The sequence below is a fragment of the Coloeus monedula genome, assembly GCF_965178545.1.
Source record: "Coloeus monedula genome assembly, chromosome: 1".
Lineage (NCBI taxonomy): Eukaryota > Metazoa > Chordata > Aves > Passeriformes > Corvidae > Coloeus > Coloeus monedula.
This window is the reverse complement of record NC_138781.1, coordinates 125,948,857-125,969,782: the sequence shown is the minus strand read 5'-3', so window position 1 is coordinate 125,969,782 and position 20,926 is coordinate 125,948,857. Positions and strand designations below refer to the sequence as shown.

Below are 20,926 nucleotides of genomic sequence, written 5' to 3'. Positions count from 1 at the left end.
CGAGAAGGAGGCTCCCGGGAGCGCTGCGCAGGGCTGCGAGCGGGGCGGCTGCCATTGTCCCTGCGGGCGGGGCGCGGAGCAGCCCCGCGCTCCGCCGAGCGGCAGCGGCGAGGGGCGGTGGCGGCCCCCGGACCGCGCCGCGCTGCCGCCCGCCCGGCCCGGCCTCCCCCCGCCCGCGGCCCGGCCGCTGCCGCCGTGCCCGGGGGCAGGGGGGAGTGACTTGTGCCTCCCCCTGCCTCCTCCCCGTCCAGCCCTCCTCTGGGTAGAAGGGGAGGAGGAGGAGGAGGAGGAGGGCGAGCGGTGGGAGGGTCTCCATTGAAATAAACAAGCAGGCAGTTATTAAAAAGGAACATGGCGGCCGCAGCCCCAGCTTCAGCTTCATCTTACAAAGCGAAGGTCAGCGCCGGCGGCGGCGGCGGGAGACGGCACTGACCCCGGTAACGGCTCCCGCACGGCCCCGGCGCGGCGAGGGGTGTGCCCGAGCCCCCGCGCCAGCCCGGCCGCTCCGTGTAGCGCCGGGGGGACGCCCGGGGCCGCGCCGGTGCGCGGAGGGGCGGCGTTGGCGGGCGGCACCGCGGCCGCGGCCAGGCGGCTTCCCCCGCGCCGGCGGCGGGGGGAGCGAGGCGGGGGCTGCGGCCCCTCCGTGGGGAGCCGAGGGACCGCGGGGCCGCCCCTTGCCGGGGCATCGTGCTCGCACCCCCGCGCCCGGCGGTGGGGGGTGGGCGCGCGGGGTTACTTCTCCGGGACGTCCCCCTGTTTCGGCGAGGGAGGGGGGGGATAGGGCACCCCACCCTGCCGGGCCGAGGGGGGGCCGGTTTCCTGCTCCCAGGCCAGGCGGAGGTCGGGTGCCGCCTCTCCGCGCCCCTGGCTGGGGGGAAAGTGCGAGGAACCGGGAAGGCGAGGGCTGATCTGGGGGTCAGGGACTGCCCTGGCCGGGCCGGGGAGGATGGGGCAGCAGGGTGTGATTTTGGAGGGATTGTTCAGGACGTTCCCCCTCACCCCTACCACGCAGCAATAGCGAAACTTGAGGGAGGGTCTCTCCCCGATGACAAAAGGGGTGATTTGGGGAGCAGAGCGGCGCACGCCGCCACCTCTTCCCCGGCTGACAACGGCTCGGTGCGCAGCGGCGCGGGCCGCTCCGCGCTCCGTCCGCGGGGCCGAGCCGGCCGCCCCCCTTTCTGCGCCGGGCAGGGACCGCGGCGCCCGGCGCCCTCTCCCCTTCCCCCTGCGCAGGGCGCCTCGCCGCCGCTCCGCGCCCTCAGGGGACGCGAGGGGAAGGAGGGGGCGAAGCGGGCAACTTCTCTAACTTTCTGCGCGGGGGCTGTGCCTGCCCGTGCGCGCCGCGCAGCGCCGGGCCGGGCCGAGCCGAGCCGCGGGGGCGGGCGGCGGGGCGTCGCAGCTGCGTGCGAGCGCAGCCCGGGGCGCCCGGCCGCCGCCTCCCCGCGGCCCGGGGAGGGGTGGGGGCCCGGCCGCCGCAGTGCCGTGTGTCTGCGTGTGTGCGCGGGGCGGGGAGCGGCGGCAGGAGGAGGGGAGAGAGGAGAGCAGCCGGCCGGGCGCGGGGGCCGGGGTCCCTGGGCGGGTGCCGCTCCGCTCCCTCCCGCTTCCCCGCAGCGGGCGGCGGCTGCAGGCGGGGCGCTTCGCGGCGAGCGGAGCCCCACGCGTGAGGCGCGGGGGAGGGGTGCGGAGGTGCCCGCCGCCTCCGCGGAGGGCGGGTGCGCGGCCCCTCCCCGCCTCCGCGGGGGGCGGTGTGTGCGCCGCCGCGGGCACCGCGCGGCTCGGAGGCTGCGGGGTGAGGTGTAACCGGAGCCGTGTCCCTCGCCTCCCTCTCTGCCCCTCGCTCCTTTGCAGCCGCTTGGGCCTGAGCGTTTCCCCCAGCTCGGGGACCGCACGCTGCTCTTGCCGGAGAGGGGCATTCAGGCCGTATAGTTTGCGGGAGACCTGCCCGAGAGCCTGGCAGAAAAAGGTGGGGGGGGAGGGAAATTAAAAAAAAAGGCAAGGAGGTTGCCGGTAGTCACCGGGAAGTCGTGATATCTCTATATCATGATTTATAATTAGTTTGAGTAAACCTGTATACTTCAGTCTGAAGTGTGTGTATGTGGGACACTATATAAATACACTAGTAATTTAGTAGGGAGAGTCTCCTTGTGAAAGGAGAACAGCCTGCTTGTTCAATAATAATCAATTGTGTTTATATTTCTTTCTTTTTCTCAAGAGTAGTAAGAAGCAGGAGAATAGGCTTTAGAACTCAACCCATGATGTTTAAGTATAATTTGAGCTAAGCATATAGTGCCTGGCTATGGCAGTTACAGTAGAGCTCTATTGCCACTGTAAATAAGTAAGCATTTAAGACTGCCAGTCTTTGTACTTAAAGCATTTTTTCCGTTGTTGTTCTGCCATTGTGGCTGAAGGCAGTCATTTGGATTTTATCCCTTTGGGTTTTTTATGTACTGAACTATAAAAACAGCTCTAGTCAGTTAATTTCCTGGCTTCTTATAACCCAGTGGCAGTGTTGGGCCACCTGGTGGGCTCATCTCATGGGGGAATCCTCTGGCAGTGCCCAGAGGGAGGGAGCTGCTGGTCCCCTGTGTTGGATGCTCTCTGAGAAATTACCATGTTGTACATAATTTTTAATGTCATACTGAAACTGTTACTCCCCAAAGCAGGGATCTTGTTTGCTTGCACACGGCTTAGTGTGAATGGAAACTGGTTGTTTTATTGCACTTGGTGTAGGTACTGTGCCTCTGACGTTTTTCCAGAACATTTGTTTGTTTACATTAGCAGTGGTGTCACAAATAGGATATAGCAGGCTTGCACATATTTGCGTGTACAGATACGTATGCAAGCGCTTATGGACACTCATGCATTTGTATCCCTTATTTTGGCATTTGTGGTAACAGCTCTTTGGGGACCGGACATAGAAATTGGCTCTGTTGTGCCATGCAAGATAAGGAAAGTTGTAAATTGCCCCCAAATGGTTAATCCCTAAGTTTGAGAAGTGCTGTGAGAAGCTTGATGTTCATAGGAAGTCTTCGTTATCTACAGACTTGAAGAAAATACTTTGTCATGGACTCAACCTTCAAAAATATTGATAACAACTTTAAGAAGAAAGGTTAATCTTTCTAATATCATGCAATATTTTGAAGAATCACATTATTTTTAATATGCTTTTATCTCAGTGGGTGTTATGCAATAAATGCATGTGAAACGTGCTGCAACCACCTCATCTTTTTAGCCACTGTACTCTTTTATTTCACATAAAACCTGAAGATTTCTCAACTTTGTATTTTCTCAGGCTTGTGGTCTTTACTAGGGGGAGGATCTGTGTATGATGTGGTTCTTCAGTGTCTCTACAATGTCTGAAGGCACTTCTTTACTAAGTGTGTAAATTCCTCTTTGTGTGTCCTGGTGGTGTCAGTGCTAAATTTGAAACTCAAGACATTTGGGGAAGGAATACATTATTGCCATCAAGAATGGTACTTTTGGAATCAGTTTACATTCTTAAACTGGAATTGTGTTATTTGAGAGAGAAAATAAAGGTTATTTCTGGTGGAAACATTAGAAAATACAAGGGTTTTATTCACATAAAGTGTAGTGTATTGCATTTAACTGAGACTGAAGTAAAAAGTAATTACTTAAGAATAATGTTTATGTTTTTATAATCATTTAGGGTGTAGCTTGCTCATTAGAAGGCTGAAAGGCTCTGTTGAAAGAGCCATGTAAACCGTCTGTGTTGGCATTCTCAACTTTTCCCTCCGTCCTCCAAAAAACCAGTAAGAGCTAGCCCATCTGCAGGGAGCCCAGATTTGCAGCAGGAAGAACAAAGTCAGTGAGCGAGCCAGCTGCTGCTACAATGCCCACTGTCTTCTGCTCCTTGCCTTTGTTGCTGATGTCACTGTCTCATTGGCAAAATCTGGGCTTCTGCGCTCAGCTGGAGTTTCTCTAGCACCTGACACCAGAATTGCAGAGGCTTAAGAGGTCTAAGCCTTGAGGATGCTGTCAGTTCATTTGGAAGAAAAAGACGAACCAGAGACTGCTACCAAATTTAAATAGAAACGTAACTGTCTTTGTCTGCCGAGCACTAATAGATTGTGCATTGGAGAAAGGGAACACTGAATTAAAACTGTTCTTGCCATGTTCAGTTCTTTGTACATTTGCTGTGGCTGGCCTCCCTAAATAATGCAGTTTGCATGCAAGTAGGTATATGTAACAAATTCCACACATTTCTTCGGTATTCTTATAGGCATTAAAATGCTCAATATTCATTTATATCCGTGTTTGGCTTTAGAGGTCAGAGGTTAAATGTGTTGTTACAGTATATACCCTGCTGTGTGACACAGCATTTTAAACTAAGAACAGAGTAACATTGATAATTACTTTGTAGAAGGCATATAACAGCATCCATTCATCCACCCATTTGCTGCTGTTAGTTAACTTAGTTACAGACGGCTACTCTGGCAGGATCCCCTATTTTTATTTTTAAATGAGGTGAAGTTCACTGCACTACTTTATTTTTGTTAGTTGTTAAAACATTCTTATACTTCTGGCAGCAGATAATGACAAATTCTTCAGTGTAGTGCTGGGAGCAAGGGAGGCGGAGAGGGAGAAACAGGGAGGGAGAGGAGGGGAAAAAACCCTCCTGAGCATATGGAGACATCCAGAAAAAGATGTGCATCGTCAGCTGTGATTCCATTGTGTGCTTGCAGACAGGATCTGAGCTCTTCTTCTCTTGGGAATTTAAACCTTACAGAAGTATTCTTTGGCTTTTACCCGCCAGGATAATGGAGCTTAGATAACATACATTTCATGTATTTATTATAGATAATATTTTGATAATATTTTATGATTTCAGGGAATAAAATACAGCTGCCAGGAGTCCTGCTCTGTGTTGGAATAGCATTTTAAACAGTAATATGTATTGGTGAAGTGGTAACTTTGAGTAGTAAGAATAATTTGTACTATTACATCAGTGGTTATGTATTACGAAGGCATCTTACCAGTTCTACAGTTAGTAGTTTGTCAGCAGTATTTACATTATGCAAACGCTCCCTATTTTAATGATTCAGTAGCTTAGCCTTTTCAAAACATACCAAGTAGAAATCTGACATGAAAAATGACAGGTTGTATGGTTTAATCAATTTAGGATACAGAATTAGAAAAAAAAAAAAAGACAAAAAATGCAGGGAATTTTTAAACAGTTTTAAGACAAAGCCATTTTGTCAGTGTTATGAGTCTTCAGAAACAGCATTTATATGATGGAAAAATGAGTGGAAGAAATTAATTTTCTTTCATTCAGTCCTGCATTTACCTATTACCTAGAACAGCCTTTCCTCTCCTGAGCATCTGGAATACTTTTGCTGATTTTATACAATTATTTTGAGTTGATGAATAGTTTGAAAAATAGATCTTGAATGTGGTAGATTTGCTGCACTGCATTTTGTAACTGTTTATGATTTTTCAATCTTTTTCTGTGGAAATTGCACGTTATTCAAATTAAGGACTAATGGAAATTTTCTTTAAGAGTTTTATGGATATATAATGGAAACAATTCCTATGGAAAATGTATCGTCATTGGAGTGCTTGACATCTTGAAGTTTGAAATTAGTTCATTAATTTAAATGTCTGAAGCTATACCGCAACATATTAACAATATGCACTTTTTTTTTCCCTCTGCAGCTGCATCATTATGCTATTCCAAGTCTTGCATTTCCTTAAATGGCTTCCATAACAATCTTCCATTAATACAGTTACTGACAGATATTATTTTTCGTTTGCTCTCATTTTAGCCATTACAACTGATAGTAAATCTCACTTTTTCTGTGAGTGTGTGTTCCCATTACTTAGATATTCAGAAGCTTCTTTGGAATGTGCATTTGCTTTTTGCAGCTAAGATGCAATGCCCTCAGTAAATCCTATTTACATTTTTCTCTTTGTTTTTAAACTTCAAGAAGTTATTTGCTGTTTGAAAAGGAAAACTTGTATTTTGCTGGAATAGTCCACTACTAATGGATTAATGAAAAGGCAGAGAGTATAGGAGACAAATTAATTAAAATATCTACTGAATGTGTTGATTTATGCATAAATCTTAGACAGTATGGGTCACGTGAGCTTCTATGAGGGGACATAGTGAGAACATATATCTGCTGCAGTGTTGACTGAGAGTTGCTATTTTGATGCTTTTTTAGTGAGCTATGTAAGACATATTGTTGCTCCTGGGTGGGATTTATAGTGGGCATATCACAATTGGCTGCTTTATTGGCTGCCTCAGTGGAGAAGCCTGGGATTGAAGAATGGGCATGGAAAGTGAAAGAACATTTTGCTTGTTAGGTCAGAATTATTATGGAATTTTACTCTTACTCTGCCTATGCTGTAATTCATCTGTGTGTGAACAGATTTAGTTTTTCATTGCTGTCGGTATTGATCTCTAATGAGCCTGGCTCATGGATTTTGAAGAAAATCACTCCAATTAAAAGCAATGCAGTTTGTCACCTATTTGTACCCCATGGATTATGTAGGAGATACTAAACTGCATTTAAAAAGAAAACTTCTTGAGAATAGAGGAAAGTCTGCCCATGAATAAATTTGATAGTATATACTGACACTTCTATTACACATATTTTTATGTACTTAAAAATTCATCATATGCCTGTGTGATGGAATTAGAAATTAATAAACAAAAACCCCAAAAACCCAAAGCAACCTGAACCCCAAGAAAACCCAAGGTCATAGGTTTTATTACTTGTTTCTCTGAGAGTTCAGGTATCTATCGTCTGAGCTACAATGGAGATTGCTGTTCCTCATTCTGCTTACACCATGCTTTGAGTTCACAAAGTAGCTTTTCAGTCCTTACTCTTTACTCTTCCAAAATTATTGTCAGGACTTGCTGACCAACTACTTACATATTCTGAGAAATACGTGTGATTACTGTTAACTAATTCCACTTGCTGTCCTCACTAAGATTTATACCTTGGTCTCCAGATACATGAGCAATGTCCTTGTCCTGTTTGATCCATTTTATGAAGTAGATTTTGTGGAGGAAGATCGAGTGTATACAAATAAATAAATTATTTATTTTAACAGTTTTCAATTATATTCTCTAGGAGAAAAGCTTTGTATTTTTCCAAAATTAAAATTTACAGCTAAAAATGCATTATTTTCTTTAAATGTGTCCAGAAGAGTTGTTGCCGTTATCTTGGGTGCAAAAAAAAATCAACTTGTTGATACTTTACAGGCTATAAAATGTAGCTCTAACAGCATAAAGGTTTTTTATTTTAATTGCTTGCCAATTTTTGTTGGCATTTGCAGTGCAAACATACTTCTGCTTGTTTTGCTGGATTTTTTAAAGCGTTACTTTGAAACAAAGATACTGAATTTTTCATGAGGCCTCAAAATATTTTCTTGCTACAGTTTTGTGTGAAGCTAGTGATAACTGCACAATGGTGAGATCATTGGTGGCTCCTTTTCTTCTTAGTTTAAGAATGATGGAACCTGAAGACTGGATGTAGATGAGAAAAGCCTCACTAAGCTCACCAAGTTCATGCTCACTAAGCTCGCATGCTGTGGATGATCTCTTCCAAGTATGTCTGAAAGTGGCAGTTTTCACTCCCTTTTAGCTTAACTGTAGTTTGTAGTGTTGATGTTGTGTGTTTTGTTCACAACAAAGTTTTTATGGACCAAGGAGGTAAACACATCTTAGGTACCTGGAATAGAGACCAGAAAAGGAAGAAGTGACTGTGTACGAATGGAAAATAAAGATGTAAAGTGCTCTATAGTCAGAGGACAGACAGTGTATTATTCTGTTCCATGTCAATTGCTTTTAGTTGGGTTTTTTTGACCTTTAAAACAGTTTTCTTTTACTCTTTGTGGCATGGAGGATTGGATGGTGGTGTTGGAAAATGGCAGGTGTGGCTGTGGTGTATTCCATTTTTATATCATAGCTAATGTTGATAATTTGCGTATTGTTCGAGGCAGAGACCTGCTCTTCATGTGGGCCTTTGCGCACCACTGTTAACAGAGTTAGGCCACTGTGAGACCTGGCTTCATGCAGGATTAGTTTCCCTTGAGTTCTGAGGGTCATCCCAGGAAGCTCCTGAGTCTTGTGGGATTGGGTGTAAATTTGCATAGGCATGGATAGTAGTTGGCTTGCTTTTACTTCAGCCTCCAGAATGGGCTTGAGAAGGGAAGGCAGAGGACTAACAGATAATTTCGTTGTCCATAACTTCGTGTTAATCACTTTTTTTCTCCACTGACAGCCTAGTTTAGTTAGAGAAATACATCTGAAATATACTAGATAATACTTATCTATTCAGGTACATGAGCCTGTCACTAGCTGCTGTATAATTGAAGAGTTTTATTTTGGAAGAAAGATCTTGTTAGTCATGTTTTTGTGTTGAAGGTAGTGCTTCTACTGTGAAGCTATAATGCATTGTCTTTATTTTCAGACAGTGTTATTGTTAAACATTTTATGAATAGAACAAATGAAAATCAGCAAAGCTTGTCCTTTCTGGTGGGGCCCTGTGGACGGTACTGTAATGGTCAGGAGCCACATTACTTGTGTAGAGACTCCTTGAGCTGCCGTATTGGAGTCCACAGAGACCAGGAGGTGGGATGCAAAAGTAGGGAAAAACAGCAGGAAAATAAAAGTAAGCAGCCACATTAGTTGTCAAGAAACAAAATGGTAGTAGAGTACTCATTCACCGGTGCACAGCAGGTAAAAGACAGGAGCTGAGTGGGAAATGCTTCTGTTTGCACAGGCAGTGTCATGTTTACTGCTCCTCAGTGGAAAAGGTCTTCCCACTGTGGGCTGGGGCTGCAGCCCCCATCTGCTGGTGAGACAGTGACTTCTCTTTGGTGTCTCCCTGAACTGCCAAAAGATCTAGTAGCTTACTTAAAATTTTATTCCAAGACAAGATAATTTTTTCTGTCATCGAGGATCCACTCAAAGCCCTGAGTCTGTGATCCACAGATCTTGTGTGCTGTTTGGACATTCCTGAGGAAATAATGTAGTCTTATCTTCTGTGTATATATTTTATATAAGAATACTTCTTTGTTACTAGTGCCCTTGAATAGTCTATTACTGCAGTGGTATCCTGTCTGTGACTGAAAGAACTTAGGCAGAGTTTGTTTGAAGAAGGTTTCTGTAGGATGGCAGAAATGACAAGGAATGAAGTTGATTCTAAATTCCGTTTCTCTTGACGCATAATTAGTGTGTGCTTTTTTTTTTTTTTGCTGATGACTATTGTAGTGTATCTTCCGTTTTATTTGTGTTCTCGTTTGCTTTATGTTCTGACTTTTTGTTTGTCAGAATAAGAAAGCAGAAAACTCTTCTTTGGTAATTTGCTTGGATACATTTGACATAAAGTGCTATTTGACCTTCAAACAGAAATGCAGGTATAATATTTATGTGGGCAGTGGCATGCTCCTCCTGCCTTGAAGAAATTATTTTGCTGTACAATGTATGGCCTCTGTTCTATGGGACCCTTCACTGCTTTATGGGACTTAATACTAGTGAAAGGCTTTCTGTTCACTGATGCTTGTCACTTGGGTCAGGAGTATTGTAAATGGGGGCTGAGAGAAGAAACATGCTTCTGTACATGCAACTTATAATAATGGTAGAAAGAACACCAGTTTCTCCTTTTTAGAGATTTGAAACTAGTGTGCTATCAAATCAAGCAGTCAACCAAAAAAGGAACCGACCGCTTTCAGAGTTCTCGCAGATTCTTTAGTGAAAATAGAGGCTGCATACTGTGTAACTTAATGTAAACATTTTAGTTGCTATCACTGTGAATTTGCAGTAGGCAGCAGGTAGAAAGGAAGTTGTGTGCCTGGAGTGATTGTGCAACTGGAAGGGGGTTGTAGTTATGTCTGGAAAAGCAGATAATGCTCTGCAAAGTTTCTGTTTCCCTCCTTGTGTTATGCTTAAAACAGCAATGTGCTAAATGTCATATTTTTGTTTTTCTATGCCCATCTCCAAAAAAAAAAAAGACTAATATTTTTCTCTCAAATTTGTTCCTAGCATGCTTGAGATGTATCTGAGTAGTGAGGCCCCCTGCACACACAGCCCCTAGAAATCATTGTCTGCATCGCTGAGTCTTGGTGAGTTGTCTATATCCTATTGCATTTAATTGGATTGTGTTACAGTTTTATCTTCACTGGGGATTTTGATGTGAGATGTCTTAAATTGATTGTGTGGATACAGCAGAACAAGCCTTGGTTTTAAGTGCTGAGTGGAAATACTAACATTTTAGAAACTTTGAAAAGTAATGCCGAGACTGCTTATGGAAGCAGAGGGTCCTTGCTTTGGTGCCAGGACCAAGAATGGGACTTAGTGCTGAGAAAGAATGTCACATGTTGATCCCTTCAGCCTTTCTCATTAGGTTTGTTTGATATTTTATACTGTAACTAAGGAATTGACATTTTTCAGATGTGCTGATTATGGTCTGTCTTATGGTGAAGGTTGAATATGAAATAATACAAGCTTTTCCATCCAACTCTGTGCACTAATAAATTACTTAAATAGAGGGTTGAAATTGGTATAATGACACTGATGACTTAAACTGCTTGTTGCTCAAGAATTAGTGTCTGATGACTCCATCAGGCAGTGCTGTGCCTGTTTAACTCTGCTCTCAAGAAGGGATAATACCACTGAGAATTAGAGAAAGAGACCCCTGCGGATTGTTTAAATGCAGACTAATAATAGTTTGGTAGTGCAGTGAAAGAAATAAATGCTGTAGAATACAAATGCTGTGGTTTTATTTTAGGTATGCTTGATATATCAGTATATTCACTTGGTATAAATCTTTTACAACAAATACGCATTTGAGATTTTATGTGAGAACCTTTTCAGTGTACTCACGAATAAATGTTGTCTTTTAACATTTAGAGTGACTTATTAAGGTCAGAAATATGTATTTTTGAGGCTTGTACGCTAAATATAGAGGTGGGAAATGAGCCTGCTGAAAGGGTTTTTAGTTGTTCGAGGGATGACTGTTTATAAAATGCCAACCAAATATGGGTAAAATTATGTATGTCCACATCAAGTATCATTTCCTCTTTTGATAATTATGTTCAGTAGTTTTTGCAAACTAACATTTTTCTTTAAACTTTCCTAATTTTCTAGTATCAGGGAATGAAAGCAGGTTAAGCAGTTTTCCAGTGCTTTTCTGTCTTTTCCCTTTTCAGCTCAGATAAAACACTTTGTAGTTCATTCTAGTCAATGAAGTTTATAATACTGGTTAATCATTTGTTTTGTTTTATATTAACTTGAAAATGCTTAGCTACGGAGATGTTATTACTATTTTACACTTATTACTTACACCATATTAATTATTATTTATTTACACTACTTATCTGGACTGCATAATCATAATGTGCTTGTGCAGGTCTTCTCAATAATGATCTGCTCTTGTAATCATTTAAGCAAATTGTTAAAAAAAAATGCAAAGACTCTAAAATATTGTTTTCGTAGTGAATAGCACTCAGAATGAGTTAGGTGTGTGTAATAAAGAGAAAAATGTCACTGCTGGGATTCTCTATAGAGAACATGAAATTTTATTGTCAAGTTGATCATATGTTTGTTTTCAGTTGTCTCAGTTCTAATTTTTGATTAAAAAACTAACATATTAGAGAAATATTAAAATAAAATAAATTTGCATATAATTTCTTGTGTTTTTTTCCTAATTAATTTATGTGGAGAAAAAAACCCCAACATGTCTTTTCCTTAGTGTTGCTACATTCTGCACCAAAACTATAGATTTGGTTGATACGGTGATAGAAAATAATCTGGTAACTTTACAGATGCTGACCAAAACACAGTTGCTGTCTTTAGGAAGTTCAAAACCTTTAATAAGAGCAAGTATGATATGAATATTTGTATATGAAGTCTATGGTGATGAGAGTGAGGAATAAACCACTGTAAAAAATGGGTGTCATGAAAGAATTTATAGGGCAGGGATGAAGTAGAGAAGTAGTTTTCACTCAAAATATCCTTTTGCTTTAAAGTGTGTGGTTATCTCTGTGTTCCTGTTATAGACAGTTCAGCAAAAGTAGGTTCCATAAGCAAAGGAATAGTTTAAAGTTTTGGTTTCATTGAATTCCTATTGATTTTTGAATGTCCAGGGTTTCGGTCCTATGGTTTGACATACTTGCATGTTCACCTTCTCTGTTGCAAGATGAAAGAGCTGTAGCTGTTTCTTTTAACCAGTATACCCATCTGAAATTATACTAGTGTTGGAAGGATGTATCAGTTGGAGATTCATTTAAGAAGTACTGGCCTTGGCTTCTGACTAGTGTTGCTTGTGGAATTACAGATGTTGGGTTTGACCGTATGTTGTGAGACTGTATCACCACTGTGACTGAAATTGTGCACATTCAGCTTGTCTACCACTGTATCAAGTCTTTTGGAAAGTGAAACTACTGCTTAAAACTTATCTGGTCTATTTTTCATACTAGTTGAGGTAGTGGGAAGCAGCTGCTGTGTGCTAACAAAAAAAGGGATGCAGTTAAAATGGTGATAAGTTTAGACTTACAAAAACTCAAACAACTAAAATATCTACTTTAATTCCTAGTCTAAAGTTACCAGTCAGAAAAAAATTTTTTTAAAAATCTCCCTCTTCTTTTTTCTTGAAGTGATCTGCTTCGTAAGGCATATTTCTCAGCAAAAAGAACATAGAGAAATCTCAGTTTTCTGTCACTCTTGATCTGGAGAGTCTGTTTCCATCTAACTGTAGTGATTTCACTGGCGTTTGTGTTGTAGTTAGTGTCAAGTGCGATAGAAAATATCTGTGTGTCTATTCATTCTGACTTATAGTGCTCGTTGTTTACAGCTGTAGTAGGTATCGAAAATTTTGACAAATGTCTCATTTTTGACTGTGTTCTCCTAATAAATGTGCGTGTAAAGGGAATGCTGTCAGAAAATAAAGTGCAATACTGAAAATAAAACTGCCTTATATCGAAACAAGTTTTAAGAGCCTTGGGTATTAATTTAAGGATGCAAACGAGGAACTTACAGTAGATTCCAAGTATCAGAAATGAATAAGGCAGAGCTCACTTCTATGAGCTTGCAAAGCAGGGCTGGAATGGTGCTTACCTAGAACACTGGCGTCAGTTCAGAGCACCCTCATTCCCACAGAAGCTGTGTTTCTGAAATAGGTGAAATAAAATACAGGTATGTGTAATCCTTAATGAATCTGGTCTTCTCTGTGAGGGATACTGAATCTGCATTGAATTGGTTTGTGATAAATAAAGGGAGTGTGTTTCCATTGCTGGACCTCAAAATTGGAGAGTTGTGTTTTGCATGAAGTGTGGTAAGATTATTCTGTGTTCAGTCACTGCTGTTCAGCAGCGACATAAGTTAACATGAATTGCCTATGAAGATGCTTGTAAAAGTGGATGCTTGATTATAGTGAATTTAATGTAATCAGCGTTAAAATGATACTCCTAATCTGAGAGTGAAGTTCTGTGTGGGTGGTACAATGAGAACTGAAGTATTAGGAAATGAGCATCTATTGAGATTTATACAATTGCACCCTAAAGGCTTTTTTCTCCTAAAATTGGAACTGGGAGCTTATGAAAAACATTATTTTGTGGAAAAGTTGAAATTTACACAAATGTAATATATTGCATTTCTTTCCTTTAAAATTTATGAAAATTTAGAGTACTGTAGAGAAATCTTATGCTTGCAACTAGGAGAACTAGATTTGTTAGTAATGAAAGTACTTTTAAAGTACTTTTGTAGTTTTGAGGCCACAGCGTTCAAATTCATTGTAAAGCTGGATTAAACTATTCACATATATGTAAAACTCATTAACTACTGTAAATGGATTTAAATGGAGTGCTCTGTCAGTGAACTTTTTACTGCATTGATGGAACCAAACTTAATATATATCCAGGACTGTTGAAAATGCTCATTCAATTGATTGAAGCTTGCCTTTTGTATGTAGTTATATCCTGGAAGATTATTTTGAACAGTGCAGTTTCAGTGAGATAAATAAAAAATATTTAGGAAATGGGATCGCTAATTTGATTTTATTCACTTCTTAAATATTGGTTTTGACTTTGTAATGGACTTTGCTAAGATTTTTCATTTCTTACCTTGATAGGAACGTTTTTATATGGACAAAGTTATACTGTATTAGCATTAGCAGAAGAAATAGCTGTCATTATCATCTGTGGAAAATCAATGTATATTTTATATATAGATTGATGACATTGTATCACCAGTATTGGAGCCTAGGAATTCTAGAGAGGTCAAGAACAGGACAACTGAGCACTTGCATCATCAGAGAAGATGAGATACATTTACTTGGGCAGATTTTCCTCTGGGCCTGCCTTTAGTCTCTGAATTGGGAAGAGTGAAATATTTACACGGCTTGGCTCTTGACAGTAAATAGCATTAATTAAATACAGGGCTTGAAAATGACACTGGTATTTCAGATGAAGGCCAGTAGATTTTGCCTTGGCTTCCTGGAAATTGAATTCCAGTTGTCTGTTTATTTGACAGCATTATAGTACAATACTTTGAGGTTCATGGATAGTTCTGTACATTAAAGTGGGTGAATTTTTCTAATACCACCATGTGGGGATGTTAGGCTCAGAAGACTTATGTGCTATCATGGTAAGCAAATTTGTAGATGATTATAATATAAAGTGTTGTACAATGTGTTTCTCTCTGATTAATTTGCTTTAATATTAACTGAACTGGCAAGAAATTACAGGTTTTCTTTTTAAAACAAACTTTGGATGTTGAAGAGCTCAGATGCAAGGTCCTAGATAAGTCACAGAAGTTCAGTATTATGAAAATGATTTAGAAATATTGGTGAGTATTACAGTATCATTGTGCAGGGTTCTAACTATTCAAGTATGTTACAGAAACCTCCTTTAGTCATCTCACCACAGCCAGAAAAGGGTACTGACACTCCTATGTACACAATATTTGCCAGTGTGTAAATGCATTGCTAAAACTCTGTTTGCAACTGTGGCCATGATACATGAAGAATATACTCTGTTCTCCTATTCCAACATCTGTTTTTATGGTCCACATTCTTCCCTTTTTTTTCATTTTCAGTACTTTCCTTCCTTCAGTAATCCCAAATCAATAAACTACAGTGTTCTCTATACACCAAACTCTGTATCTTTCAAAATGACAGCAATAGGCAAACTAGGAATATTTAAAATTAGAACTGAGAAAAGAATTAGTTTTATAGTAGATATTGCAATTTGGCTCTTCCTTGAGGGAAGCTGTAGTAGTGTCAGGAGGAATTAAAACATTTCCATTCACGTTTTTTTAGCATGTTTTTCTTCACTTATATTTGAATGTTCTCACTTAAACTTTAAAACATTATCCTTGCAAGTAACACATAGAATTGAAGATCCCTTTTTGCCTTGGATTCCTTTGTCCTTCAATCTCTAGGTACCTATTTTACTGCTTTAAGAGATGAGATATCCCTTACATTTCTTTCTTCAGGTTATGAGCTTGAAACTAGTGTGTGGTGACACAGTTTAATAGTATTTTAAAATGGGATAAAACCATCAACATTTCTCTAGAAGTAGGTGGCCAACACATATGAAATTTCACTTGGGTTAATTTTTATGGCCTTTTAGTTTTCAGTTGTGGTTTTTTGCTTGGCTTCTCTTCACAGATCCTGGTTAACTGTGTTTTTATTGCTTAGTCCTGCTGAACAGACTTATGTAAAACTTTTTCTGTCTGGAGCTACACTACGTAACTTCCAGAAGATATCCTGTGGTGGAATTGGGTTTATGTGCTGATGGTACATGAAGCTTGATGCATGACTACTAGTATTTGAAATTTTCTTTGTCCCTGACTGTGATTTTAGTCTTTCCTTCCTCGTGAGCTTACTCTTTTGTCAATATCCAAGTTCTAGGCTCTTGATCAGCTGTATTGGGTTTGCCTGGCCAAGCTTTGGTAGCGGGTGGATTCTTTGAGAAGCTGTCAGAAGCTTCCTCCTTGTCCAGCAGAGCCAACCCCGGCATCTCCACAGATGTGCCACTGGTCAAGGCTGGGCCAATTAGAAACAGTGGTAACAGCTCTGAGACAACATATTGAAGAAGAAGAAAAAAGTTCCTGCACAGCTGTAACTGCAGCCAGAGAAGAGTGGGGCGGGAATATGTGAGAGGAATGAGTGTGCAGACACCAAGGTCAGTGCAGAAGGAGGGGGAGGAGGTGCTCCAGGCACCAGAGCTGACATTCCTCTGCAGCCTGTGGTGCAGACCATGGTGAGGCAGCTGTGTCCCTGCAGCCCATGGAGAGCCATGGGGATGCAGAGATCCACCTGCAGCCTGTGGAGGAGCCCCACACCAGAGCAGGTGGGTGCCTGAGAGGAGGCTGTGACCCCGTGGGAGGCCCATGCTGGAGCAGGGTCCTGGTAGGACTTGTGACCCTGTGGAGGACCCACAGCGGAAGAGGCTGTCTTTGAAGGACTGTACCCCATGGAAGAGTGACCCACACTGCAGCAGTTTTGGGAGAGCTGTTGCCCATGGGATGGACTCAGACTACAGCAGTTTGTACAGAACTATTGCTCCTGAGATGGACTCACTTTGGACAAGTCCGTGGAGAACTGTTTCCCATGTGAGGGACCCCATGCTGGAGCAGGGAAAGGACTCCTCTCCCCCAGTAGTGCAGAGACATCTAGTGATGAACTGACCATAACCCCCATTCTCTCTCTTCCTGCACTGATGGGGGAGAAGGTAGAGCTGGGAAAGAAAGAAGGGCGGGGGGAAGGTGTTTTTGAGGTTTTCTTTTACTTCTCATTATCCTTCTCTGATTTTGTTAGCAATAAATTCAGTTAATATCTCTGATTCTAACCTGTTTTGCCCATGATGGTGTTTGGTGAGTCAACCTTCCCAGTCCTTACCTCAACTCATGAACATGTTGTTACACATTCTTTCCCCTGTCCATCTGCAGAGAGGAGTAAGAGAGAGGTCTTTGGTGGGTGTCTGGCATCCAACCACGGTCAACCCTCTACATCAACATTGAAATATTTGAGGAACAAATACTGGCGAGTCAAACTGTATAACACTATTGTTGCCACACTTAAAACATACTCAGTATAAATCTACAGAAGGCAAAAAAACCCCAAACCCAAACTACCCCAAACTAAGCCATCTTATATGAGATATCACCTACTATTCCACCACTGTCACACCCCAACCACACCACTATCACTACTGTACACCACAGGCTATATGCCACAACCTAAATGGTTAAATAGATTTGTTATATTAATTTTCAACTTTAGGAGCTTAGTGCCAAATGTGCTGTGTATATAGCACATATGTTTCACAATAGTATGTATTTATTTTTGAATATAGGCATGGAACCATGCATATGGTGCTCTGGTCCTGTTTTAGGTACTGTGGGCACTTAAAGGGGAAAAAAAACCCCTAACAGCCTGCTGCTGCTGAACTTGATTCCAGTAACAGTAGTTATCAAAGTTGCCTCCCACTTACTCGTCCTCTTATTTGCTTCATCACTCAGTTTCTGAGCTATTTCCTTCCGCCCCCAGCTTCCAGGAGAGTTGTTTTGTGGTCTTCTGATACAATCTCATAAAGCTTTGGGATAGTCCCATATTTTGGGTCAAGACAGCTTGATCCGTGGTTGTGAGACTCTTACTAGAGAGTTAGACTTACCTGTGTGTGTGTATTTTGAGGGGAAATTGCTTACTGAAAATTTATTTTTGGCTAGCTTAAAGCTGTTAATGAGTTGGCTTGAATTTCATAAGTAGCTTCATTGAGGAAGGGGGGAAAAGTCCCTGCTAATCAGAAATGCTTTAATGGCTCTCAGGAAATTCTGAAATGAAAAGTTTTGGATTTCAAGGCTAGAGTCACAGCAAGACTGAACAGTCAGTAAGCCACAGGGAGCCACCTGTGTGGCTGTCGGTATAGCTCTGAGCAGGAGCTACTGCGGGGTGCAAGGAGAGGGCTCTTGCAGGGCCATCATCTCAGTGGCACAGCCTGTGCCCCGGGTAGAGGGACAGCTGACAGGTCAGATGGCTTCCTGGCCTCTGGTCTCACTCCCTGGCTGCTGCTGGGCCCAGGGTGGCCCTGCCTCTCCCCATTGTGCCAAGCTGGGGACAGGCAGGTTGCCAGTGTTTTACAGCTGTGGCTGAGTGTGTCACCCACTTCACCCAGGATGACTGCAGGATATATGCCTGAAAATGCACCAGCAGACCTGGACATCAGGGATACACCCATCTTTGCCAAGCAGGGAGAGGCTGGAGGGTGGGATAGCTGCATGCCTCTGCCTTCTGAACACTGGGATGTGGGTGCACAAGATGGAGGAGGGAATCGCACTGCTCCTGATTCAGAGCAGGGGTTTGCTTTTGGGTCTCCTGCCTCTTAGGAGATGGCTGCTGTCTCTGGGCTGCTCAGTGTTTCTGGGCAGAGCATTGCTGCTTGTGGAATAGCTCTGCTTTTTTATTGTTGTGTAAATACTTTGTCAGAGAACTGATTTTCCTACACTGGAGGCAAGCATCCTATCTGTTTCATGTGTCCTACAGTAAAGGACAGTAGTTTCTTCTCTTGCCTACTTTTATAGATGTAATTTATTTATCTGCTACTCCTAAGATTGTCTTCTCAAACAAGGTACTGCAAAGGAAGCTAAAGTATACATTCACAGATATATTTAGCAATTATATCCCCTTGTGGATGTTCTTAATGCTTTGAATAGCTTACCCTACTTCGACATGAAGTAAGCTATCTGAAACAAGGGCATTTTTTTCCTGGTGAATTGACTATTTGTGCAACTTGTAATAGCTTTAAAATATGTGTTTTTCCTGTTCAGTGGCTGAAATGAAAAATTCATTATAGGCACAGCTCTGCTCCTCGTATCAGATGTATCATTGTCCATAATTAAATGGATCCATTTGACTACAAAGATGTAATACAAATTAAAGTTTCACATGGTTGCCACTGCTTGTGCCATCATTTTTTCCCAAGTCTATTGCTAAGGTCAGTGTGAGGTATTTTATCATGTAAAACTGATGAATTTTTTAAAACCTGAAAAGATCAAAATGAGACCTATTTAGATATCTCAGAGCAATTGAGAAGTAAAAATGTGAACTATATAGAAAGTGTCTGGCAATGGTAGAATTGAACTCTTAAAAATTTAAACCCTTTAGGGAATACTTTGTGTTATGGTGGGAAGGGCCATATGCTGTAACTTTCTTGCTGATGACATGATTTGAAGGCTGTTGTTACTGTTCTGATTTTGTAGAAATACTGCTGTTTAAGCATAGTGGTAACTTCTTCATAAATGAGTTGTACTCCATTCTGTTACACTCACGTAAATAATTTGTGCTCAAGTTGTATTGGGGAAGCTGAGAAAGGACGACTCTGAACCTGCCCTTAGAATTTCCTCGGGGGTGTAGGGACTTTTTAAGAGACAAGATTCTGAGAAGGGAAATAAGGTTTCGTGCAGAAAGTTTGAGCTAACTGGCAGTACAGGAAAGATGAAAATGTAAAATCCAATATTGGGTCAAACCTGCTTCTGCTAATATTTCACTTGCATTAGCTGAATGTAAGGACAACATTGTGTTTTATTGGTTTTCAACTGATTTTGCTTACTACTCGCAGGGAAGGAAGTCAGTAAAAGGGAATTGGTATTTTCTTACACAGACAATGTCTTGAGGAGCAGAATAGATTCATGTAACATGGTTTGCTGTGAGGGTGTGTATCTGAAACAACATGAGAATTTTTATTTCTTATTTTAATAATTAAAAATGTGTGAGTTTTTTTGTGTGTGTTTTTTGTGTTGTAATTTGTATTGGTAGTATTATCAGTTTTTAGTTCTGTCTCATTGATTTGTTTAGGATACCAAGTGACATCAACCGCACTTATGCCATGCCAGTGATGGGTTTTGTGGCTTTTGCTGTGCTAAGCTTCTGCTGTTGTGTTGAACAAGCAGTTAAAAATATTTATTTAGGCTGGCTTACGGTCAGCTACAAAAATTGAACATGCTGTTGCCCTAGACAACTTATTTTTTTGTTTTTTTTATCAACAAATAATTTACCTAAGGTGTCAGGTATGTTTTGTAGAATTTGGGGACTTGCAATTTTTGCCTTGCATGCGATTGAAATTTCCCTGTAATTGTACCCATGGGAATGAACTTACATGGGTAACAACTGGGATGGAGCTAGACCTTGTGCTAGAGAGCCAGGGGCTTATTCTTCAGTGCCAGGTTTGCCAGAAGTGTACTAAACAAGTCACTTGAGCTTAAGTTCCTCATTTTCTTAGCTGTAAAATGGGGTCAACCTGTGTTATTTTCGCCATATGCAAAATTCAGATTCATTGGCGTTTGTGGATTGTGTTGAGCAAATTAATATATTTATGTATTTAATTTCATAAAATGTAAATCAAATACCTGCTTCTCTCTACTGGTGTGAATTAATACTGAAATTGTAAAAAAATGCTAGAGAGAACTTGCCTATTAAAACATTGCAGCAGTGGCCTTTTGCTATTTTATTAAACAAGAATCAACCTAGATTGTTTTGAGTTAGCAGTATTTTTGTCTGCTTTTGTTATGAGATAAAACATCAAGTATTGACTTAACTTCACATTTCACGGGAGAAGAATTAAAAATTATCCCTGTGAAGGGTGACTATGGAGTTACTCTTTGAAATTCTAATTTAACACTTCAGTAATGGGTCAAGCCTGCTCTGAATTCGCTGTGGGATTATTTGATTTGCTGTCTGGTTAACCTCAAGGAAAATGGGATGTCTTTAAATTACTAGAGGTGCTAGCTATCACCTTATAATGGAACCAAAAGGTAAAATTTGTTGTTTTAAGTTAGGATTGTGACCTGATAACTAAGGCGTTGTATGAATGGGGCTTATTTTTAAGCTCTAACTTAGGCTGAAATTGTAGGGTGGTGATTTGGGGGATTTTTGTTGTTTGTTTTTGTTGTTTTGTGGTT

The 20,926-nt window shown here is 41.7% G+C and overlaps 1 protein-coding gene across 4 annotated transcripts in view; it reads left to right on the top strand.

The window, feature by feature from the left end:
• Positions 1–306: 306 nt before the first annotated feature.
• The window catches only part of NCOA2 (nuclear receptor coactivator 2), a 190,139-nt gene continuing 169,519 nt past the window's right edge, over positions 307–20,926 (top strand). For 3 of the 4 annotated variants that reach the window (XM_082292711.1, XM_082292713.1, XM_082292710.1), the window contains exons 1-2: positions 307–437; positions 10,013–10,092. The gene's annotated coding sequence lies outside the window, so the exon portion shown is untranslated. The remainder of the gene's footprint in view (positions 438–10,012; positions 10,093–20,926) is intronic. The other variant, XM_082292712.1, reaches the window with a different exon arrangement.